This window comes from Scylla paramamosain, chromosome 1, assembly GCF_035594125.1.
Source record: "Scylla paramamosain isolate STU-SP2022 chromosome 1, ASM3559412v1, whole genome shotgun sequence".
NCBI lineage: Eukaryota > Metazoa > Arthropoda > Malacostraca > Decapoda > Portunidae > Scylla > Scylla paramamosain.
This window is the reverse complement of record NC_087151.1, coordinates 6,725,001-6,740,585: the sequence shown is the minus strand read 5'-3', so window position 1 is coordinate 6,740,585 and position 15,585 is coordinate 6,725,001. Positions and strand designations below refer to the sequence as shown.

Below are 15,585 nucleotides of genomic sequence, written 5' to 3'. Positions count from 1 at the left end.
TTCCATAAAGCTTACCTCACAGGGGAACTGTATTTATTATAAGCAATAAATAGCTTTTTTTTTTTTTATGTATGTGTGTGCTTGTCTTAAATACTCGTAAATGAATGTCTCGCTGAACAGAATGCATATCTTTACGAATAGGCCATAAACGAATGATGAAAAATTGTGTTAGTGCTTGTAAAGTAATAAAAGTAAGTAACTGATAAGATCAAGCATTTGTATCTAGTGGCTAACATAAAACATGCGTTATAATCTTTACTTTCTAAATATATCAAAACTGTGATCAATATTCTTTAACCCCCCTCCCAATATTTTTGCATCCTCCCATCTGTTTTCCCTTCCCTCTTACTCTGTTTGCTTCCCTTGTGGCTTCCCTCCCCTCCCGTCCTCTCTCCCTCCCTCCCTCCCTCCCTCCCTCCAGAGCACCACAAAGTCTAAGGTATAAATGTATCATCTTTCGGCCTTGTCAGATCTATGCTTATAATTGCACTTGTACAAAACACACACACACACACACACACACACACACACACACACACACACACACACACACACACACACACACACACACACACACACACACAGAGAGAGAGAGAGAGAGAGAGAGAGAGAGAGAGAGAGAGAGAGAGAGAGAGAGAGAGAGAGAGAGAGAGAGAGAGAGAGAGAGACGTGTGTGTTTGTGTGTGTGTGTGTGTGTGTGTGTGTGTGTGTGTGTGTGTGTGTGTGTGTCGTCGTTAGATTCATGTCTTGTGGCAATTGTTGTTGTTATTCTTGTTTCTGTTTGTAGTGCAATTTCTGCTTTTATCTCTATGTAAACATCTTTTTTTTCTCTCTTAGGTAGTGATGCTCCTGTTTCCTTATCTAATTTACCGCATAAGTCTGCTGTTATTGTTGCTGTTACTTCATAATCTTACCTATGAGATTGCATTCAAACTCCACAACTCTGTCAGGAATGTATTTTTCTCATGAAGCTCACAGATGAGCATCACAAAATTTGCTCTCCGTTTTTACAATCTACTTATAGTGATTTATAAATCGCCCGTAAAACAAAGATGAACGACTTACATCTGTTGGTGCTCGAACCATATGCAAATAAGAACTCTCGGCCGCCTCGTTGAACATGCATGTCTGACGAGGTGGCGTGCGAGGGAGCCGCCTCACCTTGAGGTCGCCCTTCTCTGGAGAGGACTAGAGGAGAGCGCCTTGCTCAGCTTGTAAAACTGCGCTATAATTCATCGAAAAGAGACGTCATCTAAAAAGCTAAAAACATTTTCTAACCCTTCTCTGCATGGTGAGGGCTGGATGAGCCGCCGCACATCAGCACTAGACCCATTGCCATCTCCCTATCCCGCCCACCCCGCCCACAACGCCCACCCTCACACCTTGACACCAGCAACCTCCGCCAGCAACAGCAAAGATCTGGCCTCGATGTGACCTTGCTCTCGCTGTCACCACTGTTAATAAACTCCTTTCGCTATCCTGCGCGGTGGTGAGGTATTTTTGGGCCCTCTGCGGCAAATGTAAAGAGGCTTTTCAAACGCTGGAGGAGGAGGAACAACACTGTGAACTACAATTTGAAGGAGGAAAAACAGGAGAAAAAACAGATTGTGAAGTGAAAAACTAGTATTTTCACTTCGTTTCGTAATATTATGTTCAACTTCTTGCAATGAAAGTAATTTGTATTCAGCAGTCTCTGAGCAACACCTGAAAAAACAGCGAAATTGCAACAGAAAAAAATGAAAACATGTATAAAAGGTCATTTTTTCACACTAGTGGTGTTTTCCTTTTTTATTTTTATTTTTTCTTCATGAATAAACATTTGCATCCGGTGATGAGCGGTTACACTGAGAACTCATCTTTCTTAAAGCACTGTGCGTTGCGTTTACTTTGTGCGATACTTAAGTAAAGGAAATATTTCATTTTCGACGCGCCTCTAATATACAAGCAAGCGCTGCCTGACAAAGGCGTTGTATGACATGACATCGGTGTTTTTCCTGGCACGAAATACGCAGTATGAGTTGTGAATGCCTTGTGACCCTCATGACTGAGTTGTATGCAATTTCAAGTATTATGGGTTCCTCATCTTGAGCATAAGACGATAATGATTCCTGTAGAGAAAAACCACAATTCAAACTTATTGATGCATCTTTTCCTTGGATTAGTAAATGCGTTGCTGAAACAGTAATATTATCAGACAGTTGATACTGCTATATATTTTTCTTAGTGTCAGATGTCTTTGTGCTATTATGACTAATCAATAGAATAACCTTTTCAAGCCAACGTAAAGCTAACTTAACAATTATGGTTGTATAATTCACTAGATCCAATATGAGAGCACAATAATTAATGAAATTTATTCTTAATCTACACAAAGCAATTCTGTACGAGATGACGAGGAGGGCGTCAGTAAAGATCTGATAGGTGGTAGGCATACGTGATGGCAAGTGGTGAAAGGTGATTTAAACTGCTGCATAAGAATGTAAGAAAATAAGGGAAGCTGCAAGAACCCAGTAGGCCATCACGTGACAGTCCCTGTATATAAACATAGCAACCTATATCCACCTATCATCCCCATTCATAAGTCTATTGTAGAATGCTGGCCAGGTATGCTCCAAAGGTGAAGGATTCCCTGCACCAGAGCTTTACTACGGCGCTCTCCTCCGTGTCCCTTGACTTGTGAGCCTAGGCTGTGAAGATCGTAATGTATCCGGGGACGCAGCAGGGTGGGCCGACCAGCTGTGCCAAGCCAGTCTATGAATATGAGCTACTCGCCGTCCACTGCCCGCCGTGAGTAGGATTTAAGTGCAAGCCAGAGTGTGCCGTTACATCTCTGTGTGTGTGTGTGTGTGTGTGTGTGTGTGTGTGTGTGTGTGTGTGTGTGTGTGTGCGGTTTCTCACGTAGATGTTTACTTCCCAGGTTTTGCACTGCACTTGCAACCTTATTTCATGTTAATGGGATGAAATACGAGGTACGACCATAAAAAGAAATGGTTACATACACACAACACACACACACACACACACACACACACACACACACAAACACCACACACACACACACACACACACCACACACACACACACACACACACACACACACACACACACACACACACACACACACACACACACACACACACACACACACACACACGCCTGCAAAGAATACTGGTTGCGTAAAGAAAGAAAGAGTATCCTTTTTCATTTTAAATTCTCCTTTCTATATGGCTTAGAACGTGGATTTCTTATTATTAATTAATACCGCTAATACTTCTTCTTGTTTTTCTTGTTCTTCTTGTTCTTCTTATTCTTGTTGTTGTTGTTCTTCTTCTTCGCCGTCGTTGCTGTCGTCGTCGTCATCGTCTTCTTTTTTTCTTCTTCTTCTTCTTCTTCTTCTTCTTTAGAGAGAGAGAGAGAGAGAGAGAGAGAGAGAGAGAGGAGAGAGAGAGGAGAGAGAGAGAGAGAGAGAGAGAGAGAGAGAGAGAGAGAGAGAGAGGTAGAGGTGGGGAGGGGGGAAAGAGAAGAGACATAATACAAACGAAGCACTCCAGGTCCGGTCTTGGGATAGGCCTGTTCTGGCTGTCTGGGTATTCCAGCTGGACGGAGACACACACACACACACACACACACACACACACACACACACACACACACACACAATGGTCAGTCGCTGCTGGAGAACCGATCTAGAAATAAAGTCTGGATTTCCTGGTGACCATATTGGGTTGCCTCACTTCCCTCTCTCCCTCACACACACTCGCTAACAGTAAACATTGGAGAACAGGAAAATATTGCAAAAAATTGTGTATATTCTTCGTTAGGTCCTCCACCTGAAGTTTATGTTGCAATTTATTAATTAAGGATTGGTTCATCTTTCTTCCGTAGTGAAGGATATGAGAGAGAGAGAGAGGAGAGAGAGAGAGAGAGAGAGAGAGAGAGAGAGAGGAGAGAGAGAGAGAGAGAGAGAGAGAGAGAGAGAGAGAGAGAGAGAGAGAGACAAAACATACACACAGTATAAGCACGTGCGCATATCATATTACCCGAGCCTTTCTCCTGTCAGTCCCTGGGGCACACCAGGGCCATTCCCACCCTCGTCGCGTCCCTGCCAGCTCTGGGTGAAGGTGAAGCTCATGGGCAATTAGTGTGAGCGACCAGTAGCTCTGCCTCGGTGCCAAAAGGAGCGAGAGAAGCAAAGAGAAGCAGAGGAAGATGTATCCTTAAAAAAAAGACTACAGAAAAGCAGGAAAATAAGGAGAATTTAAGATCGTCGCATACCAGGATGTAGGTTGCACAGTCTGTCTTCCCACATTACCAAGTCTAGGCACCGAGATATGAAGATGCTGGTGCTACTAATAATGATAATGTGCTGTCCTATCTCCCTCCCACATGATGAAGCAGTGAGGAAGGGAAAGGCGGCAAACGACATAAACGACGCCTGATAAAGCTGTTGTTAAGATTAGCATGAGGTGATAAAGCAAAATGATTTAGGAGGAAGAGAAGTATATGAGGATAAGGAGGAGGAGAGAGAAGGAAGAGGAGGAGGTGGGGGGAGAAGAGGATAAGGGCGTGGGGAAAGAAGGGCATGGTGATAGCGGTGGTTTTGGTGGAGGTAGCAGTTGTGTTTTCAAGTGGGAGGAGTCTTGAGTGTCCGGATAAAATCAGGCCTCGGTATGCACGAGTAGATCGGCGGCCGAAGATAAAAATGGTTTAGGAGAAGACAAGGAACATAGTATATTAACATGAGGGAGGAGGTAGAAGATGAGGCGGGGAAGAAAAGAAGAGGAGGAGGAGGAGGAGGAGGAGGAGGAGGAGGAGGAGATGTAGGAAATATAAGGAAAATAAGAACGTCTGTGCCAAAAATGATTAGGTCTATTCTGTCCGAGAGGTCTTGTTATCTTTCATTGCAGCATAATACACGAGACAGTCAAGGAAACTATTGCAAAAAGAGGCCAGGAGCAAGGGATGCCGCGCTCCATCATAAGAGAAACCCGAGTACTTACAGAGATTTACTTTGATCCGCATGACACTCGGCGAGGTGGGAGCGTAGGTGATCCGGGCTGATACACGATCTGAATGACGTGCTTATCATACAAAGGATGAAGAGATTGTTTATTTTTTCCTTGTTATAAGTTATGTTTATTAATCTTGCGTGCGGGGCTCACAGGACTGTGGTCTGGAGCGTCAAGGTGTGTGTGTGTGTGTGTGTGTGTGTGTGTGTGTGTGTGTGTGTGTGTGTGTGTGTGTGTGTGTGTGTAGAAAACACTCACCAAAACCTAATGGTAATAAGACTACTTCTTCAGCCTGAAAGCTTTATAATTAATTGTCAGTATGTTGTTTAAGTACGTGGCTGGAGGAAATCACTTTAAGAATTCACTAAACACTAGCATTCTGAGCCTGACAAGGAGAAAAGCTTCCAACGCAAAACCACACTTTTAAACGCTCATATACATACAAAACTACAGCCGTGTTAAACGTTTGGGTAAATACGTGTAATTTGAGCATACAGCCACACCTGTACAAATAAGCGCTTAGAGAATCCCTTGCCAACATACATATAAAGCTTCGAAAGGCGGTGAGGGAGTCCTGGGCTGCTGGTGGCTGGTTGGTAGCTGGCTGGTTGGCTGGCTGGCTGATGGTTGGCTGGTGGCGGAGACTAATGAAGAGCCGCCTCTTGCATTAGCTAGGCGGTACTGTGGCGGACGTGGAAGATGAGTACCGCGAGGAGCAAAGGAAGGAAGGAAGGAAGGAAGGAAGGAAGGAAGACAAACAGGAAACGAGGCAAACATGGAAAAAGCTGGCTAGGTAGTTAGTTATTTTGTTAGTTAAGTAGACAGATAGATAGGTAGGTAGATAGGTAGATAGATAGATAGATAGATAGATAGATAGATAGATAGACAGACGGATAGACAGATAGATAGACTGAAAGACAGACAGACAGGCAAACAGACAGGTAGGCAGACGGATAGGTAGGTAGACAGACTGATAGATAGATAGACAGATAGATAGACAGATAGATATACTCGTACAGACAAAGAGACAAGAACATACACACAGGAAGGAATACAAGGAAGAAACAACACAATGAGAAAGGCATAGAGGTAGTATTTACCGATGAAGAAAGATTGATACAAAGCTTGTGTGGCGAACCTGATTGACTGGCCTTTTTTTCCCCTCAGAGAGAGAGAGAGAGAGAGAGAGAGAGAGAGAGAGAGAGAGAGAGAGAGAGAGAGAGAGAGGGTGGGGTGGGGAAAGAAAATCAACTATACGATCTAAAGGATATTAATGTAATCGTAATAGCCTATAAATCTCTTGTGGTCAGCTCAGGTTACCACACGACTAAGTTTGCTTGCTGCACACAAAGAGAGGCGAGTGATGGCACGCATGGCGACTGGCGGGTCCATACTGAGGGAGGCACCGTGCTGCATGCAAAGGATGGGGACTGGGCCAGCTGGGGACCAAGGCCAGTAGGGAAGCATGCAAATATGAGTGTTTGGTGTGCGCAGTGTAAAATGGTATATGGGGTTGTTGAACGTGTGCCAAGCAAGCTAATGAAGGCTTAGATAAAAAAAATAGATAAATAAAACAAATAAATAAAAGAAATAATGAAGTGCTGCATTTCGTCAAGGAGATGCCGGCTTGTCTGTCTATCAGTTTGTATGTACGTAGCATGTAATATGAAGCAAGTAGAAGATTGAATAGTTAATATGTAGTAGTAGAAAATAGAATGTTTAATTAAAAGCTGCTACATCCACGCTTCTGTGATTTTTTTTTTCCTGTACAGAAGATCAAACACGCCGAGCACTCAGATGGAAAGGTGAAGCAATTAATTGGGAAAACACAAGTGAAGAACAAGACGCATACACGCACATGGACAACATAATGAACAGATACAGGCAATCATTCAGGTGCCAGATTTATTAACTGCAGCAAATTAAAACCGAGTAAAATGCGTTATTTAAACAATGGAATATAATCAAAATACATTTATTAAACAGTTACACTTGAACACATAATCTAAACTTACATGCATGCATACATACATACATACATACATACATACATAAATACATACATACACACACGAACATGCAGATACAAAAAAAAAACACACGAACATTTTCGTAGACACGCAACCACATGATTTCTAAAAAAAATAAAAATAATAATAAATAAATAAAATAAAATAAAATAATGATGTAAAACAAATATTTGAAAAGTATCCAGACATAATAATAAACTCTTTGATTGCCGATAATTAAATGACGCTCACAACTTCACATAAGCAATCTTGAACTATTTCACGCAGCACAAAATTAAATTAACTTAACAAAAGACATTCGAACATATGAACTTGGCGATTCTTCCCTTTTAGCTGGCAGTTGCGTCTTTTTCCAGCGACCCCTCACAGAAACGGGACACAAGCTGAGAAGAAGAAGAAGAAGAAGAAGAAGAAGAAGAAGAAGAAGAAGAAGAAGAAGAAGAAGGAAGCGTCTTTCTACACTATACTCGTACTTACACTAACCATTTCACTAAAAGAAGCCACAAGAAGTAGAAGCCTAAAGCGAACTACCAAGAGTGCTACAGTCATCCAAGAGTCAACAAGTCGGGATGGGCGAGTGACTGATAACATCTTGGACACGTTCTCACCATCTAGGCACCGACCCTGATAACGTGGCCGATAGACAAATTACGAGGCTGCTGGTTCCTTCCTGTCCCGCCGCCAGCTTCCCCGAAATTACTTGCTTTATAAAGGTAGCGGTTGAGATCTTCAGTATCATTTTTATCTATTACCTACGGACATGATACACCGGCGGCCCTACATATAAGGGAGTGTCGCGGTAGGTTTGGAAGTGGGCGACCTGCCAATCTTATTGTGTGGCCATGGGTTTGTGCTCTCTCTCTCTCTCTCTCTCTCTCTCTCTCTCTCTCTCTCTCTCTCTCTCTCTCTCTCTCTCTCTCTCTCTCTCTCTCTCTCTCTCAACACAGGACAGATTTTTCCTATTCCACATTCTCGTTAGCTGATCCAAGAACGCTCTTCCCTATCCACCAATTAAACCAAGGAATAAAGAGAGAGAGAGAGAGAGAGAGAGAGAGAGAGAGAGAGAGAGAGAGAGAGAGAGAGAGAGAGAGAGAGAGAGAGAGAGAGAGAGAGAGAGAGAGAGAGAGTTATTTCCAAAACGAAGAACAGTCTAGTTTTCGAGAAGTTTAGATATTCCTCGCCACTGTTCAAATCCTAGGAAAGGAAAAGGCAAAAAAAAAAAAAAGGCGGAGAGTTTTGGAATCTACCAGTGAAAGAGGCGAGAAAGTGCGAGCTGTGTTGGAGACTTCGCATTGAACTTTATATCTTTTAAACAAGTACTAGACAATTTTTTCCTGTAATCACCTACGACTTGCAAGACAGTATTGTATAACTGGCCTCTATATTGTTCTGTGGCCTGGAGGAGACAAAATGAACCTCCTATTCTCTCTCCTTCTCTTTTATCTTTGTGTGTGTGTGTGTGTGTGTGTGTGTATCCATGTAAACAATTTATTTTCACCGTGCCATGAAGGTTAAAAAATAGCAGCCATAGCAGTCAAGGGGTTAAGATGCTTTCCACATTCATCGAGTGAGGCTTAGCATTTATTCTTGTCGTACTCCATAGCGCATCTACTAGTCACAGGAGGGAGCAGCGTGGCACATCGGACCTGACTGCGTGCCACCGAGCCAGGTGATCCCTTTGAGCACACGCCGCGGCCCTGCAACTCTATGTGTTATTTGTCGCGCTTGGTCATGGTTGGCGACGTAAACTTTATTAACCTTGCTTGATTAATGGTGCAGTTCATAAATCCCCATTGTGAAAACGCATCCCCAGTTTCTCTCTCTCTCTCTCTCTCTCTCTCTCTCTCTCTCTCTCTCTCTCTCTCTCTCTCTCTCTCTCTCTCTCTCTCTCTCTCTCTTCACAACATGCTAATCTAATTATGAAAAAAAAAATATTACTGAAACCAAGTTATTTCTTCATCAAAGGTTAGTGGGGGCAGGTTACTGATCAATGGAAAGAGACGCAGATAATTGTCTTCTGGATACAAAATACGAACAGAGGTGGCTGAACGAGTTGGTGCGGCCACTCAAGCACGTGCTCAGGGTGCAGACACGGGTGCAAGTAGCTGTGCAGGTGCCCGGTGTCCCTGTGCAAAAGATCCAGGTGTGTTCCCGCTATTCTTCTCGCTCAGTGACTTCCTGCCTGCGTTAGTTTCGGAGGTTGTACAGGGAAGTGCTTTGTCCGACTGACGTATCTGTTCCTCTCTCCTCCTCCCACTTTTTCTTCCCCCATATCTCAATTTTTTTCCCCTCACTCCTCTCCCGAGTCCCTCCATTGCGGGATCTTATGGACCAAATTTAACTCCCCCTTACTTCTCTAGGTCTTAGGAATCGCCTCTATTGGTGATGAAGTGAGGGAACGATGAGACCAATGTAGGACTGCTGAACACGGGTGAAAATGTTAAAAATGGTGAATGTATTGTTTTTAATTCAATATTTATTTTTTTTTTTTTTGGTTTTCAGTGTGCTGCTGCTTCTTGTGAGCCTCATTGCTGGTGCGTGGATTTCTTGACACGAACAACGAGGTAGGATGAGTGATGATATGTTATACTTTTATGTTTGTTTTTTTTTGTGTGTGTGTGTGTACGAGTGCGTGTTTAATGAAAATATCTGTCAAGGGGAATAAAACAAAGTGTACAAAGAAAGCTTATCAAACGTTGCTAACTTCTGAACCGTACATTAAGATCTCCAATAAGATTTTTACTTTATGAGCAGAATTCTTACTTCCCTATGGAGATGAAGTCATGGGAAGGGTAAGCGTGAAGAGAACGTTTCAGAATTTACCAGTGAAAATGATGAAGGAAGAGTCGAGGGGCTGATTTCAAACTTGTACTAAAGTCATGCGGCTGGGTCATCATGAATGCAAGATTAGCAGTTAAGCAAAAAAAAAAAAAAAAAAAGTGCGGGCAGGGTTATAGGAAGAACAGTACTCATGACAGAAGATAGCGAGAGCTGCAGCACTGAAGCGGAGAGTGAGAGACTGATAGAATTTAGTAGATATATCGCACTATCTTCTTATCAAGGCTTTATCTACCTGAGTACATATTCACACACACACACACACACACACACACACACACACACACACACACACACACACACACACACACACACACACACACACACACACACACACACACACACACACACACACACACACACACACACACACACACTTTTTTTTATGAATCGCATGCACAGTTTAGATACTCATCACCTCAACGTGCATCTAATATTAATGAAAACACAGCAAAAAAAAAAAAAGAGTCGAGCCTGCTGGTCTGTCTACCTTCTCAACTTTTTACATATATCGCGTGTGGCGTCGTCGTCGTTCTTTTTATTTTATTTTTTTCAAGATCTCAGTCAAGAAGATAAAACAGTACAATAGAACGAAGGGCAGATGAAATGAAGACTGCTTGAAGGACGGAAGGCAATGGCAGCTTGATCTTGTGATACCGAGGATGCTAAATATGTCCTCGAGGCGGACTCCTTGTGTGTTACAGATGTGACATTACGCTGCTGAGCTTAATGGAAATAGACACGACTGGGAAACATCGTTGGTACACGAAGCAGACCACAATTACGAAGTGTTTGTGTGTGTGTGTGTGTGTGTGTGTGTGTGTGTGTGTGTGTGTGTGTGGGTGGGTGGGTGTGTGGGTGTGTGGGTGGGTGGGTGGGTGTAATTGAGGGTAATCGTGGTTTTATTGAATAGCAAATAACGTAGATGGCAGGGAGGTGCATGTTGTCTCCGTGTGCTTGGTGTGCTAACGCTCCCTCTCATCTCATCAGAAGGGAGCGCGTATCTTCTTCTGGATCTGCCTTATGTATGTGAGAGAGAGAGAGAGAGAGAGAGAGAGAGAGAGAGAGAGAGAGAGAGAGAGAGAGAGAGAGAGAGAGAGAGAGAGAGAGAGAGAGAGAGAGAGAGAGAGAGAGAGATTATATCGGCAAACTACTACATTATGTCCATTTTTTCCTACATATTTTGTTCTTCGGTTTGAAGGCGAAACGAAGCTTGGTAATTAAACATACATGAAAATGACAGGCGGCGATCACGGAGACAAATGCAGCCCCTAACAGCACGACCTTGCAACCCGCATAGGAGGCGGCGGACGCTGAGGCTTGGCTGCGATTGCCAGGTGGTGGCTTGGAACCTGATCCCCCAAGGCGTACGTGTTGGGAGTAAGCAATAGCCGGGTGTGGTGGGGCAGGGTGGCGATGGAAGTGCGTGCATGAGGAAAGGAGTGGGAATGCATGCGGCTTTGTGGTGCGGTGGAGCGTGTGGATGTAAGGTGTGGAGCGGTGGTGTAAAGAAATAAGAAGGGCTTTAGTATTCTTAAACGTTTCACGCTCTCATGTTAGTTGCTTTTAACAGGTTTTAGTGCAAGTAATGAGGTTTTCCAGGGTGTTTTCCTGAGGGTGCTATGATGGTTCAACAAGGACTATGCAATATGAAGGAAAAAAAGAAATATTCATGAGATCCTGACTGATATTTTTTTGTGGTTTTTGAAGGTAATTATTGTCCGAGTATAAATCATTCAAAGATACGAGCATAGCTGCTGACGGAAGATCCACGAGTCTCGGAGAAAAAAAAATCTCATGAGGAAAATTTGGACGCAGGTTGGTCCATTTGTCAGGCCCCGCTTACCTAATGTCTTGTTTTTGCCGATCATAAGTTTAGGTCCTGGAGGGATATTGATATAAAAGGACAGTGGAAAATATTTATTCTGCTTACAAGTAGGTTCATACCGATCTGTTTGTGGGACCTGAGTGATACTGACACTTACTGCCCATCGTTGAGAGTGAACAGGCAGTCAGTTCGTTACTGTCGGTGCACCTTTACACACACACACACACACACACACACACACACACACACACAAAATTACATAGAGTTACATAGATACACAGGCCACAACAAACCTCGTAGTCCTCACGAGGTGACCTTATCTAGAGCTACTAAAAAGTAATAGTAGACAAAAAAAAAACAGCAAAATAGGAAGAGAGAGAGAGAGAGAGAGAGAGAGAGAGAGAGAGAGAGAGAGAGAGAGAGAGAGAGAGAGAGAGAGAGAGAGAGAGAATAATGAAGGATGACTCGGCGGGACATAAAGAGTGAGGACAGATGAAAGGGTGAGCCTGGAAACACAGACCCGTGGAATGAAAGGATCACTGCCCAAGGTCCTCACGGCGCCTTGTCCTGACTGGTGTTCCTTGGCCCATTCACACCCAACAGCCACGCCACCACGCCACCACGCTTACCACACTGTGACCACTCCGCCCTTTCCAACCACTGTTCCTCTAGTCACTCATGGCCATCCTCTCAATCACTGCCAACCAAACATTCCCTCTAATCGCTGCTGCATGCACACAGATCATCACTTTCTCTCCCATCATTCAGCATCCCTCAGACATAGCAAAACACATTCCCACATCCCTCCGTCTTCTAAACACACCAATCCTCTCGATCGTAAGTCATTTACACCTTATTAACCAAGTGACTTTCCAGCGATTTATGCTTGTAATCTAGCCCACCGAATGCAGCTGCAAGTCAACCTGGGATCAATTATAAAGTTTAGGTCACATTATCTCCAGGCGTGGGTGGAGATTAAAGGAAGGTGAAGTAGCTGTAGATAGGTAAGGTCAGGTGAAGTCAGGATCGGGGAGATGGTCTCAGGTTGCACTAGAATGGTCAAGGACAGTTAGGTAGTGAAGAGTTGATAGTGGTGTAGTGTGCAGGTGCGTAAGCGTTGGGCAGATTCAGGGCAGTGTGTGCATACTGGTGGTGGTGGTGGTGGTGGTTATGGGGTTGAGTGTGCCGTTCTGTTTCCTGGATGGGATGACCTTACTTGAATTCTCGCCTCTGCCTTTTTCTTCTTCTTCTGATGCTACTGCTGCTGCTGTTGCTGCTGCTCTCGGCATCGTGTAACTGTCGTTGCAGTGCGAAAGGCTTAATCAGGCAATCAATCAGTCACTCATTTCTTTAATCAATTAAACATTTTCCTCCTCCTCCTCCTCCTCCCCTTTTGCACGCGAAGGGAAGAAAATTAACAAGGTACCCCTGTGAGATCCGTAGTATCTGGCGATGAGCGGGAAGCGAGCCCTACTCACCTAAGCTTTCCGTCGCAGTAACTTGTCCTGGTTTAGATTTTCATGTTCCTCATCATCAAACAGCATAGCAGGGACTAAAAGGTCTGTTACTGTTTGTGTTTCCTTTTGTATTGTTTTGTATTCCTTTGTATTCCCTCTCTTCCTCTTCCCTTTTACTTTTACTCTCCTCTGCTCCGTCTTCGTTCCTTTTGCCATAGTCGTCAATTTCGTCTTCATCTTTATAGTCGCCGTCATCTTATTCATCGTCGTCGTCTTTTTCTAAGACATCGTTGTCGTCGCCGTCGGCTTTCTTTTAGGCGTCATTGCTGTTGTCGTCGTCGTCGTCGCCGTCGTCGTCGTCGTCTTTCTCTTAATCATCTTTGCCGTCTCCGTCAACATTATCGTCACAATCTGTCGCCGTCGTCGTCGTCTTCGTGGTAATTCTGGACTAGCTAATCATTCTCGTCGTTCTCGCTGTCAGATTGTTCGTTCTGGTACTCCTTCACACGTCGCCGTCATGATTCGTCCCTTGCCCCTCCTGATGGTTTCATCATATCAGCGTTGATTATTCATCAGCCCCATTACAGGTGATATGTAGACCAAGGCAGCGATAAAATCGATGAAAGTATGGCTAACCCTGAAACCCATGACGTGCGTATTGATAGCGATGTTGTACGAACGCTGCTGCCCTGCCTAAAGCCTCGCTCCTGCCGTCATCCCGGCGCTCTCCCCCGCAGACATTTGGACCTGCATGCCAAGTCTTTAGACAGCCTTGTTACTTGTACTTATTGAGATTTCTTGTTTTTGTTACTGCCCAAAAGATTCCAAGCCGCGTATACTCAGGATCAATTCTAGACAGGTTTTTGCTATATCAATTTAAGAACGGGGAAAAAAAAAAAAAAACATTTAGGCTGTTCTCTCGGTATTTTAGATAAGTCAATATAAAATAGAGCTAATCGATCAACATTTAATTCGCCGGTCCACTTTCCGGAATGGTGGCGTGATTATCAGCACACGGCATGCCGGCACGTTCCTCGGAAAGTCGAGAGTTGAATTATATATTCCCTGACATCTCCTATAGCGAGGTGTCACCTTGAGGCGGTGTCCTGTCCATTCGCCTATTCTTACTTGCCTTGGAAAAAAAAAATGCTTACAGTGGTCAGAGAGAGAGAGAGAGAGAGAGAGAGAGAGAGAGAGAGAGAGAGAGAGAGAGAGAGAGAGAGAGAGAGAGAGAGAGATGCATACTAACAGACAGACAGGCGCAGGAGAATAAAGGAGGAAGAAACAAAAGGCTATTTTAAACCCCTCCAAACCATTACTGGCCAACACGCTTCCTCGTATGGGACCGACCTTCACCTGTCCTTCACCCGGAGCCTGAAGGGGTGGCGATGGTGGGTTAGGGGGATAGGGCTATAGAGAAGCAATATTGTGATGGAAGAGAAAGAAATGATGATAGAATAGACTGGTGTTGGATGAAATAAAGACTAAGAGAAAGAAAAGACAAACAGAATAGACTTGCTCTTAAGAATGATAAAAAAAAATGTATGTTTATTTAGTATTTTTTTTCTGTTCATAATATAGGGTAGTAAATAATGAGATGTATAAATTAAATTCTACCTGGTTATGTAACATAATGTTGGTTTAGGTAATGAGTAGTAATTAGGATCCACCTCACCTGGGCTATACAAGTCCTTTACAAGTGTGCAAAAGTTTTTTTTTTCTTTTTTTTTTTGAGAGAGAGAGAGAGAGAGAGAGAGAGAGAGAGAGAGAGAGAGAGAGAGAGAGAGAGAGAGAGAGAGAGAGAGAGAGAGAGAGAGAGAGAGAGAGAACTAAAGCTAGGGGTGATGGCAGGGTTAGAAGTATTTAAGGCTAACTTTCTTCATCCCTTCCTATCCCTTTCTGTGTCCATTCATTTATACATATCATTCATTAACTAATCTTTAATTTATCACACACACACACACACACACACACACACACACACACACACACACACACACACACACACACACACACACACACACACACACACACACACACACACGCTACCAAGCTAGTGCATCCATCGAGCCCTAATCAAATCGAATTATGCTGCTCGAGATGGCAAGTCTAAGGGTGGAGAGAGCGCCCATTAGCTGAGCAGATAAGACGAAACAACCTGAGACGAGGGGAGTTTGCAGGCTGGTAATTAGATCACAGGGCGGCAGAAGCAACAGCAAGAACAGCACAGCCTCCGTCCACCTCCGCGTCTATTTCATCTCCTCATGATAGTGTGCCCCAGGGCGCTTGCTCTTCCTTACCCCCCACATGCACCCACTCTTCTTTTTTTACTTGTCTCTAAAGAACATGTCTTGCGCTTCTAAGATAGTCGTCTTTGATAAAAATGTAAACTTTTTTCTACCTGTAGAATTTTAATGATATTG

The 15,585-nt window shown here is 43.7% G+C and overlaps 1 long non-coding RNA gene across 3 annotated transcripts in view; it reads left to right on the top strand.

Annotated features, from left to right (window-relative positions):
* LOC135116117 (uncharacterized) overlaps positions 1-15,585 on the top strand; it is a 259,797-nt gene that overhangs the window by 208,246 nt on the left and 35,966 nt on the right. The window contains exon 5 of one of the 3 annotated variants that reach the window (XR_010261071.1): positions 9,542-9,603. The exons of the other annotated variants lie outside the window; for them this stretch is intronic. This is a non-coding gene — a long non-coding RNA (uncharacterized LOC135116117). The remainder of the gene's footprint in view (positions 1-9,541; positions 9,604-15,585) is intronic. 3 annotated transcript variants of the gene reach the window in all.